Source organism: Sphaeramia orbicularis, unplaced genomic scaffold (assembly GCF_902148855.1).
Source record: "Sphaeramia orbicularis unplaced genomic scaffold, fSphaOr1.1, whole genome shotgun sequence".
Taxonomy (NCBI): Eukaryota; Metazoa; Chordata; class Actinopteri; order Kurtiformes; family Apogonidae; genus Sphaeramia; species Sphaeramia orbicularis.
The window spans coordinates 270,766-283,975 of NW_021941597.1; the positions used below are offsets into that span (position 1 = coordinate 270,766).

Here is a 13,210-nt window from a genome sequence, read left to right on the forward strand (position 1 = left end):
GCCAGTCCAGTCCTGACCTGGAGGATCTGTGGGAGCCAGTCCAGTCCTGACCTGGAGGATCTGTGGGAGCCAGTCCAGTCCTGACCTGGAGGATCTGTGGGAGCCAGTCCAGTCCTGACCTGGAGGATCTGTGGGACCCAGTCCAGTCCTGACCTGGAGGATCTGTGGGACCCAGTCCAGTCCTGACCTGGAGGATCTGTGGGACCCAGTCCAGTCCTGACCTGGAGGATCTGTGGGACCCAGTCCAGTCCTGACCTGGAGGATCTGTGGGAGCCAGTCTAGTCGTGACCTGGAGGATCTGTGGGAGCCAGTCTAGTCCTGACCTGGAGGATCTGTGGGAGCCAGTCCAGTCGTGACCTGGAGGATCTGTGGGAGCCAGTCTAGTCGTGACCTGGAGGATCTGTGGGAGCCAGTCCAGTCCTGACCTGGAGGATCTGTGGGAGCCAGTCCAGTCGTGACCTGGAGGATCTGTGGGAGCCAGTCCAGTCCTGACCTGGAGGATCTGTGGGAGCCAGTCCAGTCCTGACCTGGAGGATCTGTGGGAGCCAGTCTAGTCGTGACCTGGAGGATCTGTGGGAGCCAGTCCAGTCCTGACCTGGAGGATCTGTGGGAGCCAGTCCAGTCGTGACCTGGAGGATCTGTGGGAGCCAGTCTAGTCCTGACCTGGAGGATCTGTGGGAGCCAGTCCAGTCCTGACCTGGAGGATCTGTGGGAGCCAGTCCAGTCCTGACCTGGAGGATCTGTGGGAGCCAGTCCAGTCCTGACCTGGAGGATCTGTGGGACCCAGTCCAGTCCTGGCTGATATTTGACCTTCTAGGCCTGGATGGGGCATGGCTGGAAGCCCCCCCATCGCAGTGGGAGGAAGAGCCACAGTACAGACTAACGTGGGCTGTGGTCTGGGGTGACACGGTGGTGTAGTAGATAGACCTGGTGCCTCACAGACAGAAGGTCCTGGGTTCGATTCCTGGGTGGGACCTGTTGTGTGCAGTTTGCATGTTCTCCCCGTGTCTGTGCGGGTTCTCTCTGGTAGTCTGGCTCCTCCCACCATCCAAACACATGCTCTGATAGGTTAACTGGTTCATCTAAATCCCCCATAGGTGTGAATGTGACAGTGACTATATATGTTCAGTCTGTGATGAACTGGTCACATGTCCAGGGTGAACCCCACCTTTCGCACCTATGTAGCTGGGACAGGCTCCAAGAGACCCCCATGACCCTAGTGAGGATAAAGCAGGTTCAGAAAATGAATGAATGAATGAATGAATGTCTCAGAGCTGTCTGTCATTGACGCTGCTGCAGACAGAGGTGTGCAGGACATCCCAGATGATGCCAGTGCATCCATGGATGGAGCCCAGAGGGAACATGGTTCCACAGACTCAAACTACCAGAGTTTAAAAGAATGAAATGGAAGAGAAACTATAGAGCCAGTAGTATCTGAATAAATGTGAAATGCACATGTATAAAAGTATGTCCAGATGATCAGAACCATGTCATCATTAAAGTCTGTGATTTATGCACCCTTAAATCTTGTATTTATTCTTATTATTTCAGTGTTCAGCTCTATTTGTCTGGAACTCAAACCTGTATTTTGCTGAAAAGGGGGTTAAGAAAATAGACATTGTGTTCAACTAGATTTACTGTTCTGAACTTCTGTCTATTTCAAGTTTTTAATTGAGTTATTTCATCTTAAAATCACCTTATTTTCACTTATATATCACCTGATACAATAACCTATGAAGTTGGTATTACAGGGATGCTGTAAAATACCAGAAAAAGACATTTGTGAACACTTAAGACCTCATTATATGTGATTTTCTGGGTTAAAATGAGTGATTTTGAAGGGCCCTTCATATTTTGTGGTGGTGGTGGTGGTGGGGGGGGGGGGGGGGGGGGGTGTCATACATTGACAGATTTTGCTGAATTTTTTGGGGGGGTTATTATCATGTTGGAGATTAACTGATTTAAATAACACCATGATCTGAAGAGGAAAGTGATTTTTGACACACCCTACAAGGTGGGGAGTTTTATTGTTTGGATTTTAGGTAAATATTTCTGTAAATGATGAATGTGTATTTATGAAAGGTATTTGGTGAGTAAATATTTATGAATTGTATATTTATTGGTGAAGGGTTTTATGTACATATTTATTGTATATTTATTGTATAATTCTGTAATGGATTACCTGTAAAAGTGGAACATGCTGGTAATTAAGAGAATCAGAATCTGTATAAAAGGGGGCTATTGTGTGGGCTATTTGTTGCAGTTTGTCTTTTGGGGTGGGTTGTTGTGTAAATAAAAGAAGAAAACCCTTCCTAGCTATCACCTCTGCCTCTGGTTTCCGTAGACAATGGTAGTCTTCTACCTGACCACTTGTGCAAGTTGACAGTAGGTACTGCACTAACAATACACTGAAAGAAAATGTCATTTTGTCAGAGAAACTGGCTTGAGTCTTTTCCATAAAATCCCTTCACAGGCTGTTGTCACATGCTGTATGTAGACAGTGAGGGATGAGGCTCAAAATACATACGTTACCATCAGTGACGGCTCGTCAGTAGAGGGCACTAGGGCGCCGCCCCACCTGTCTGACATGAGCAACAAGACTACAGGAATCACATAAAATAACTGTATGCTTATTTCATGTTTTTCATGAATATTTAAATAAAGGAGCTACACATGATACAGCCTGTGAGTGCTGTGTATGATCTGCATTCAAGTGTAGTTTAAAAATGTTTTCAGTCATTTAGGGAGCAATCAAGTGATGTCTTTCCTTTTTCCCAGGGTTCTCTGTTTACTATAATAGATTAAATATATAATATATTATAAATGGTGCACACACACTGTAGACCACCCTCCAATACAGAGATAGGAGAGCCTCAGGATGGAAACATTTGTGCCCAAGCACCAGCCACACAAGTACATGTCACATCCTGAAAAGAAACAAGACCTTCCTCAGAAATGCAATCAGCAAATAGGTCCATAACGAACACTGCTCTAAAGCATGCCAGTGGCAGGATGTCTCAGTGGGTAACACAACTGGCTTTGATGCGGGGGGTTGGGCTTCGATTCCTGGCCTGAGTGGCAACATCTTTAGCCAATAATTTTCTCTGTTTTTAATGCCATCAGTCTACCTGCACAACATTCACCCCTGGTCCAAATGCAGTGGCCTGACTTTAACAATAGTCATAGAAAATGTTGTATGTTTGAAGGATAGACAGGTGAAACTTACATTTAAAAAATAACTGCCTGAAAACACATGTTGTATACTTCATTTTAATTTTAATTAATATTTTAAAATAGAGGTGCATGTGCTTTGGCATATCCCAGTGGTGTTATGTGGTTATAGTGCATCTGAAACCTGACAGCTGCCACTGGCTACCTCCATTCTTTGGTGTGTATTAGGCTTCAGCAATGACAGACTTCGAAATAACTCACATATTTTTTTAACGGTTATTTTGATGGGTCTGCTTTTGTTGATTTATTACTTTAAATACATTGATTAAATTTGATTGTAATGTATTCATGCAGGTATTCATCATTATGACATAGTGCATGTGTTTTTAGTGTCAGAATTTTGTAATATGATCCTAAAAAAACTCCTGTAGATCAGACTCTAGAAATAACACATGTAAATTTCTTCACTTATGTCACACATTGTACCTTTAATATTCCCAGGGAGGAGAGAAAACTATGACACTATTATGAGCTTCAGTCTTCTTGACTGCTTTGTTCTTTTATTTTTTTTTCTCTGGTGTCTGTCATTATCTAATTTTGCATTTGGAGATTGTCTGACATAAACAAGTGTATTCACAGCACAAAGGGACTGGAGTTGTAACGTCCACCTGAGCATTCAGTAGAGGAACACATGAGGACACAGTCCTTCGTCATCTGCCCCCCCCCCCCCCCCCCCCCCCCCGTGGCCTGTGGAGACAAACTGACTCTGGGCCTGAAGCAACAACATGACAACCAAACTCAAGAGCTGCAGTGTGTAAAACACAGCAGAGTGCACAAAAATAAACTGAACAGAATCCTACACAGCAGATCTTTGAGGTCCTGCGGACTTTTAAACCTTGGTATAAGCATGACATGGAAGCAGACCTGAACTGACAAGACTGAGGAGCGGGTTGTTAGGAGACAGGCTGCTGTTCCTCTGAAGCCTCCGATTGGATCGACGACCCGACCACTGGATGGACAGAACCTCTGGCTTCAGCGGGCCCTGTCTGCAGACACATAAACACACAAACACAACAGACGTTTGTACTCTGGTAGCACTTCCTGTCAAAGTTAGAGCTGCGTTTCCACTGCAGGAACTTCGGGGTAGAAGCGAAGAAGGGGTGAAGTTACAGAAACCTCCTCTCACTCGTCCATCACAGCTACCGTATTTCTACTGCAGAGTCGGACCCACCACCAACATAATTAGCTGCAATCACTGCGTGACCGATTTGGCCGTAGAAGGCAAGCAGTGCCTGCGGTGGAAACATGCGTTACGTAAGGGTAATACCAAGGTCACATGACTGCATTCACAGAAACAAGCTAAAGAACAGATGGCTCCCAGAACAAGGGTATTCCCTTGGATTTGGTCCTGGCAATGTCCTACCTCTTAAAAATAACCACAGAACAGGAGTTAAACATTAAATGGAAAACATGCACGTGTATCAAAAAGTAAGACTTCCATTTAAAATGTCAGTGTTGGTAACATTAGGCCCTTTTCCACCGCAGGAACTTTTGCAGGAACTTTGAACATTACCCTGAACTTTGAAAAACCCCGGGGCATTTGCACCAAAAACTACCAGAGTAAATAACTTTCCCTCGGCCCCAAACGTTCCCTGAAGAAGTTCCTGGTAGGAGGTAGTACTTTTCAGATTACCAGGAACTCTTAGGGGCGGGGCTGTGTGCAGGAGAACGCTGAGTGGTGGACTAGACTGACGGCGTTTCTGCATTCTGTTCACCCACCACTATTTAATTCATTAATTTAATTTCCACAAGCTTTGTATTTTGATAATTCAGAAAATGGACCAAAAGAGAAGCTACGACAAGTGGACGGACGACGAGGTCCAGGCTGTTTGGAGCGTTTTTGTGGAGGAGGAAATTCAGACGGACTTTGAACCGCCGACACGAAACGAGTGAGGTTCGAGTAAAAGCTATAGTAACAGGATTCAGTGGACAGTAGTATGAGCGTAACTCTTTCATTATTTGTCCGATCAGAAAAACTCCAACAGTTTCTGAATGAAATTCCTATTTGCCCAGCTTCACGTCTGTGTGCAGCTTCATGGACACAGGTGGACGTGGGCTGAGTGTGAATGGTCTACGCATGAGACAGGAGGATGTGTGCATAGGATTAAAGTCCTTTCTACTCCTGAGCCTAAAATGCTCCACCTGCACTGGTTTTCTTATTTTGATCATAAAAAGGTCTGAAAATATGCTTTGAGTCCTTTTGCCAATTTTTGCAGAACACTTCGAACGTTCAATGTAGCAGTCATTTATAATTCACTGTTTGTTTTAATACTGTAGTAACAGTTTAAAATAATGAAAAACAAAAATGTAATTTGGTTTCTTTAGTTTTAGCAGAAAAACACTGAAATTACACATGGATACAAGACTTGAATGTTAAATATGAACTTTGAAAAGTATAAAAATATGAGTATTTTCCTTTTATTGTGCAAAAAATGGGTAAAAATGCAAACTCTACAGGTGTCCCCCCCCCCACACACACACACACACACACACACACACACACACACAGGGCATTTGTCCGTTCTGTGTCTGCAGAGTTCCTTCATGTTCGTGGTTCTGTCAGAAACAGTTGTGTCAGTTCACAGCTCTGATCCAGGCAGAGCTCCTATGGCCCAGTCTGAACATGGAAAAGAGTCTGTGCACACCTGAGGTCAGTCCTCCTGTGGATGTGTTCACTGTCTGTGGGAAAAGTCAGTCCTCCTGTGGATGTGTTCACTGTCTGTGGGAAAAGTCAGTCTTCCTGTGGATGTGTTCACTGTCTGTGGGAAAAGTCAGTCTTCCTGTGGATGTGTTCACTGTCTGTGGGAAAAGTCAGTCCTCCTGTGGATGTGTTCACTGTCTGTGGGAAAAGTCAGTCTTCCTGTGGATGTGTTCACTGTCTGTGGGAAAAGTCAGTCCTCCTGTGGATGTGTTCACTGTCTGTGGGAAAAGTCAGTCCTCCTGTGGATGTGTTCACTGTCTGTGGTAAAAGTCAGTCCTCCTGTGGATGTGTTTACTGTCTGTGGTAAAAGTCAGTCCTCCTGTGGATGTGTTTACTGTCTGTGGGAAAAGTCAGTCTTCCTGTGGATGTGTTCACTGTCTGTGGTAAAAGTCAGTCCTCCTGTGGATGTGTTCACTGTCTGTGGGAAAAGTCAGTCCTCCTGTGGATGTGTTCACTGTCTGTGGTAAAAGTCAGTCCTCCTGTGGATGTGTTTACTGTCTGTGGTAAAAGTCAGTCCTCCTGTGGATGTGTTTACTGTCTGTGGGAAAAGTCAGTCCTCCTGTGGATGTGTTCACTGTCTGTGGTAAAAGTCAGTCCTCCAGTGGATGTGTTCACTGTCTGTGGTAAAAGTCAGTCCTCCTGTGGATGTGTTCACTGTCTGTGGTAAAAGTCAGTCCTCCTGTGGATGTGTTCACTGTCTGTGGTAAAAGTCAGTCCTCCTGTGGATGTGTTCACTGTCTGTGGTAAAAGTCAGTCCTCCTGTGGATGTGTTCACTGTCTGTGGTAAAAGTCAGTCCTCCAGTGGATGTGTTCACTGTCTGTTGTAAAAGTCAGTCCTCCTGTGGATGTGTTCACTGTCTGTGGTAAAAGTCAGTCCTCCTGTGGATGTGTTCACTGTCTGTGGTAAAAGTCAGTCCTCCTGTGGATGTGTTCACTGTCTGTGGTAAAAGTCAGTCCTCCAGTGGATGTGTTCACTGTCTGTGGTAAAAGTCAGTCCTCCTGTGGATGTGTTCACTGTCTGTGGTAAAAGTCAGTCCTCCTGTGGATGTGTTCACTGTCTGTGGTAAAAGTCAGTCCTCCTGTGGATGTGTTCACTGTCTGTGTATTTGGACTGATCATCCTCAGTCTCTTCCTCCGTCCTTCATCTGTGTGTGGACAGTCTTCAGTCTCTGCTCTCATCTCCACAGCCTTGAGCATCATCACGGCTTCTCCCTCTTCATCCTTGAATGTAACTACCGGTGGACACATGGAAAAAGAACACACATAGAATAATGTATTAGACAAACCAGACCAGGTCAAATTCTACTATTGAGGAAAAAAAGTCACCGAACACTAGCGTATATGCTCTTCTTTTGTAGAGCGTCATGCACACTTTTACACACAGTAAGTCCAACATACTCCAAACTAACACATATTCTACATGGTTCCTACTTTATTCTATAAAACCACCATGCAGTATAAGCATCAATTTACACATTCAATAAAATAAAACAAGTAAAAACTCCATAGAAAAAAGCAGACAGTGCTTCAGTCATGTAGACAGTCCACTAAATGGAACTGGGTGAACTTTACCTTTCTTCTTCAGATGTTGCTCCATCAGTCGCTCCTTCAGTCTCAGATCCATCCGTAAACCTCCAGGGTGGTCTGGAACTGTGGATGTCCGTCTGTTCTACATTTTCCAACTCTAGATCTAATCCGTTCTCCACTCCGTTATGCGCTCCGGTTCTCCGCTCTGTGAATCTGCTCTGCTGTGTGCGTCCCAGGTCACTGAATGGCTTATTTTGCGGCTTCTAGGACGGGTGGCACTGACCCAAGAATATCCATAAAGCAAAGAGTCTCAGGTTTCAGAAGCTGTTGGAATTTTTCTGATCGGACAAATAATGAAAGAGTTACGGTCATCTGAACAACACAAGCAGAGGGCACAGGACTGCAGGTACAGGTGTGTCAGAGCTGACACGGCCGGATACGGACTGGATCCCAATGCAAAAACTACTGCCTTATAATGCAGTACTTTTGGGTTATAACACAAAAACTACTGCCTTATAATGCAATACTTTTGGGTTATAACACAAAAACTACTGCCTTATAATGCAATACTTTTGGGTTATAACACAAAAACTACTGCCTTATAATGCAATACTTTTGGGTTATAACACAAAAACTACTGCCTTATAATGCAATACTTTTGGGTTATAACATAAAAACTACTGCCTTATAATGCAATACTTTTGGGTTATAACACAAAAACTACTGCCTTATAATGCAATACTTTTGGGTTATAACACAAAAACTACTACCTTATAATGCAATACTTTTGGGTTATAACACAAAAACTACTGCCTTATAATGCAGTACTTTTGGGTTATAACACAAAAACTACTGCCTTATAATGCAATACTTTTGCGTTATAACACAAAAACTACTGCCTTATACTGCAATACTTTTGCGTTATAACACAAAAACTACTGCCTTATAATGCAATACTTCTGCGTTATAACACAAAAACTACTGCGTTATAATGCAATACTTTTGGGTTATAACACAAAAACTACTGCCTTATAATGCAATACTTTTGGGTTATAACACAAAAACTACTGCCTTATAATGCAATACTTTTGCGTTATAACACAAAAACTACTGCATTATAATGCAATACTTTTGCGTTATAACACAAAAACTACTGCATTATAATGCAATACTCTTCCGTTATAACACAAAAACTACTGCCTTATAATGCAATACTTTTGGGTTATAACACAAAAACTACTGCCTTATAATGCAATACTTTTGGGTTATAACATAAAAACTACTGCCTTATAATGCAATACTTTTGGGTTATAACACAAAAACTACTGCCTTATAATGCAATACTTTTGGGTTATAACACAAAAACTACTGCCTTATAATGCAATACTTTTGGGTTATAACACAAAAACTACTGCCTTATAATGCAATACTTTTGCGTTATAACACAAAAACTACTGCCTTATAATGCAATACTTTTGCGTTATAACACAAAAACTACTGCCTTATACTGCAATACTTTTGCGTTATAACACAAAAACTACTGCCTTATAATGCAATACTTTTGCGTTATAACACAAAAACTACTGCCTTATAATGCAATACTTTTGCGTTATAACACAAAAACTACTGCATTATAATGCAATACTTTTGGGTTACAACACAAAAACTACTGCCTTATAATGCAATACTTTTGGGTTATAACACAAAAACTACTGCCTTATAATCCAATACTTTTGGGTTATAACACAAAAACTACTGCGTTATAATGCAATACTTTTGGGTTATAACACAAAAACTACTGCCTTATAATGCAATACTTTTGCGTTATAACACAAAAACTACTGCCTTATAATGCAATACTTTTGCGTTATAACACAAAAACTACTGCATTATAATGCAATACTTTTGCGTTATAACACAAAAACTACTGCCTTATAATGCAATACTCTTCCGTTATAGCACAAAAACTACTGCGTTATAATGCAATACTCTTCCGTTATAACACAAAAACTACTGCGTTATAATGCAATACTCTTCAGTTATAACACAAAAACTACTGCGTTATAATGCAATACTTTTGCGTTATAACACAAAAACTACTGCGTTATAATGCAATACTTTTGGGTTATAACACAAAAACTACTGCCTTATAATGCAATACTTTGCGTTATAACACAAAAACTACTGCGTTATAATGCAATACTCTTCCGTTATAACACAAAAACTACTGCGTTATAATGCAATACTTTTGGGTTATAACACAAAAACTACTGCCTTATAATGCAATACTTTTGCGTTATAACACAAAAACTACTGCCTTATAATGCAATACTTTTGGGTTATAACACAAAAACTACTGCCTTATAATGCAATACTTTTGCGTTATAACACAAAAACTACTGCCTTATAATGCAATACTCTTCCGTTATAACACAAAAACTACTGCGTTATAATGCAATACTTTTGCGTTATAACACAAAAACTACTGCGTTATAATGCAATACTTTTGGGTTATAACACAAAAACTACTGTCTTATAATGCAATACTTTTGGGTTATAACACAAAAACTACTGTCTTATAATGCAATACTTTTGCGTTATAACACAAAAACTACTGCCTTATAATGCAATACTTTTGCGTTATAACACAAAAACTACTGCGTTATAATGCAATACTCTTCAGTTATAACACAAAAACTACTGCCTTATAATGCAATACTTTTGGGTTATAACACAAAAACTACTGTCTTATAATGCAATACTTTTGCGTTATAACACAAAAACTACTGCGTTATAATGCCATACTCTTCCGTTATAGCACAAAAACTACTGCGTTATAATGCAATACTCTTCCGTTATAGCACAAAAACTACTGCCTTATAATGCAATACTTTTGGGTTATAACACAAAAACTACTGCCTTATACTGCAATACTTTTGGGTTATAACACAAAAACTACTGTCTTATAATGCAATACTCTTCCGTTATAACACAAAAACTACTGCCTTATAATGCAATACTCTTCCGTTATAACACAAAAACTACTGTGTTATAATGCAATACTTTTGCGTTATAACACAAAAACTACTGCCTTATAATGCAATACTTTTGGGTTATAACACAAAAACTACTGCCTTATAATGCAATACTTTTGCGTTATAACACAAAAACTACTGCGTTATAATGCAATACTCTTCCGTTATAACACAAAAACTACTGCCGTTATAATGCAATACTCTTCAGTTATAACACAAAAACTACTGCCTTATAATGCAATACTTTTGCGTTATAACACAAAAACTACTGCCTTATAATGCAATACTTTTGCGTTATAACACAAAAACTACTGCCTTATAATGCAATACTTTTGCGTTATAACACAAAAACTACTGCCTTATAATGCAATACTTTTGGGTTATAACACAAAAACTACTGCCTTATACTGCAATACTTTTGGGTTATAACACAAAAACTACTGCCTTATAATGCAATACTTTTGCGTTATAACACAAAAACTACTGCCTTATAATGCAATACTCTTCCGTTATAACACAAAAACTACTGCGTTATAATGCAATACTTTTGCGTTATAACACAAAAACTACTGCCTTATAATGCAATACTCTTCCGTTATAACACAAAAACTACTGCGTTATAATGCAATACTCTTGCGTTATAACACAAAAACTACTGCGTTATAATGCAATACTTTTGGGTTATAACACAAAAACTACTGTCTTATAATGCAATACTTTTGGGTTATAACACAAAAACTACTGCCTTATAATGCAATACTCTTCCGATATAACACAAAAACGACTGCGTTATAATGCAATACTTTTGGGTTATAACACAAAAACTACTGCATTATAATGCAATACTTTTGCGTTATAACACAAAAACTACTGCCTTATAATGCAATACTTTTGGGTTATAACACAAAAACTACTGCCTTATACTGCAATACTTTTGGGTTATAACACAAAAACTACTGCCTTATAATGCAATACTTTTGCGTTATAACACAAAAACTACTGCCTTATAATGCAATACTCTTCCGATATAACACAAAAACTACTGCGTTATAATGCAATACTTTTGGGTTATAACACAAAAACTACTGCCTTATACTGCAATACTTTTGGGTTATAACACAAAAACTACTGCATTATAATGCAATACTTTTGCGTTATAACACAAAAACTACTGCCTTATAATGCAATACTTTTGGGTTATAACACAAAAACTACTGCCTTATAATGCAATACTTTTGGGTTATAACACAAAAACTACTGCCTTATAATGCAATACTTTTGGGTTATAACACAAAAACTACTGCCTTATAATGCAATACTCTTGCGTTATAACACAAAAACTACTGCGTTATAATGCAATACTCTTCCGTTATAACACAAAAACTACTGCGTTATAATGCAATACTTTTGGGTTATAACACAAAAACTACTGCCTTATAATGCAATACTTTTGGGTTATAACACAAAAACTACTGCCTTATAATGCAATACTTTTGCGTTATAACACAAAAACTACTGCATTATAATGCAATACTTTTGCGTTATAACACAAAAACTACTGCCTTATAATGCAATACTTTTGCGTTATAACACAAAAACTACTGCATTATAATGCAATACTCTTCCGTTATAACACAAAAACTACTGCCTTATAATGCAATACTTTTGGGTTATAACACAAAAGTATTGCATTATAACGCAGTAGTTTTTGTGTTATAACCCAAAAGTACTGCCTTATAATGCAATACTTTTGGGTTATAACACAAAAACTACTGCATTATAATGCAATACTTTTGGGTTATAACACAAAAACTACTGCCTTATAATGCAATACTTTTGGGTTATAACACAAAAACTACTGCCTTATAATGCAATACTTTTGCGTTATAACACAAAAACTACTGCCTTATAATGCAATACTTTTGCGTTATAACACAAAAACTACTGCATTATACTGCAATACTTTGCGTTATAACACAAAAACTACTGCCTTATAATGCAATACTTTTGCGTTATAACACAAAAACTACTGCCTTATAATGCAATACTTTTGCGTTATAACACAAAAACTACTGCCTTATAATGCAATACTTTTGGGTTATAACCCAAAAGTATTGCATTATAACGCAGTAGTTTTTGGGTTATAACACAAAACTACTGCCTTATAATGCAATACTTTTGGGTTATAACACAAAAACTACTGCGTTATAATGCAATACTTTTGGGTTATAACACAAAAACTACTGCCTTATAATGCAATACTTTTGCGTTATAACACAAAAACTACTGCCTTATAATGCAATACTTTTGCGTTATAACACAAAAACTACTGCCTTATAATGCAATACTTTTGCGTTATAACACAAAAACTACTGCCTTATAATGCAATACTCTTGCGTTATAACACAAAAACTACTGCGTTATAATGCAATACTTTTGCGTTATAACACAAAAACTACTGCGTTATAATGCAATACTCTTCAGTTATAACACAAAAACTACTGCGTTATAATGCAATACTTTTGCGTTATAACACAAAAACTACTGCGTTATAATGCAATACTTTTGGGTTATAACACAAAAACTACTGCCTTATAATGCAATACTTTTGCGTTATAACACAAAAACTACTGCGTTATAATGCAATACTTTTGCGTTATAACACAAAAACTACTGCGTTATAATGCAATACTTTTGGGTTATAACACAAAAACTA

The 13,210-nt window shown here is 39.2% G+C and overlaps 1 pseudogene; it reads right to left on the reverse strand.

Annotated features, from left to right (window-relative positions):
- LOC115416372 (N-terminal EF-hand calcium-binding protein 1-like) overlaps positions 1-4,478 on the reverse strand; it is a 44,611-nt pseudogene extending 40,133 nt beyond the window's left edge.
- Positions 4,479-13,210: the final 8,732 nt, after the last annotated feature.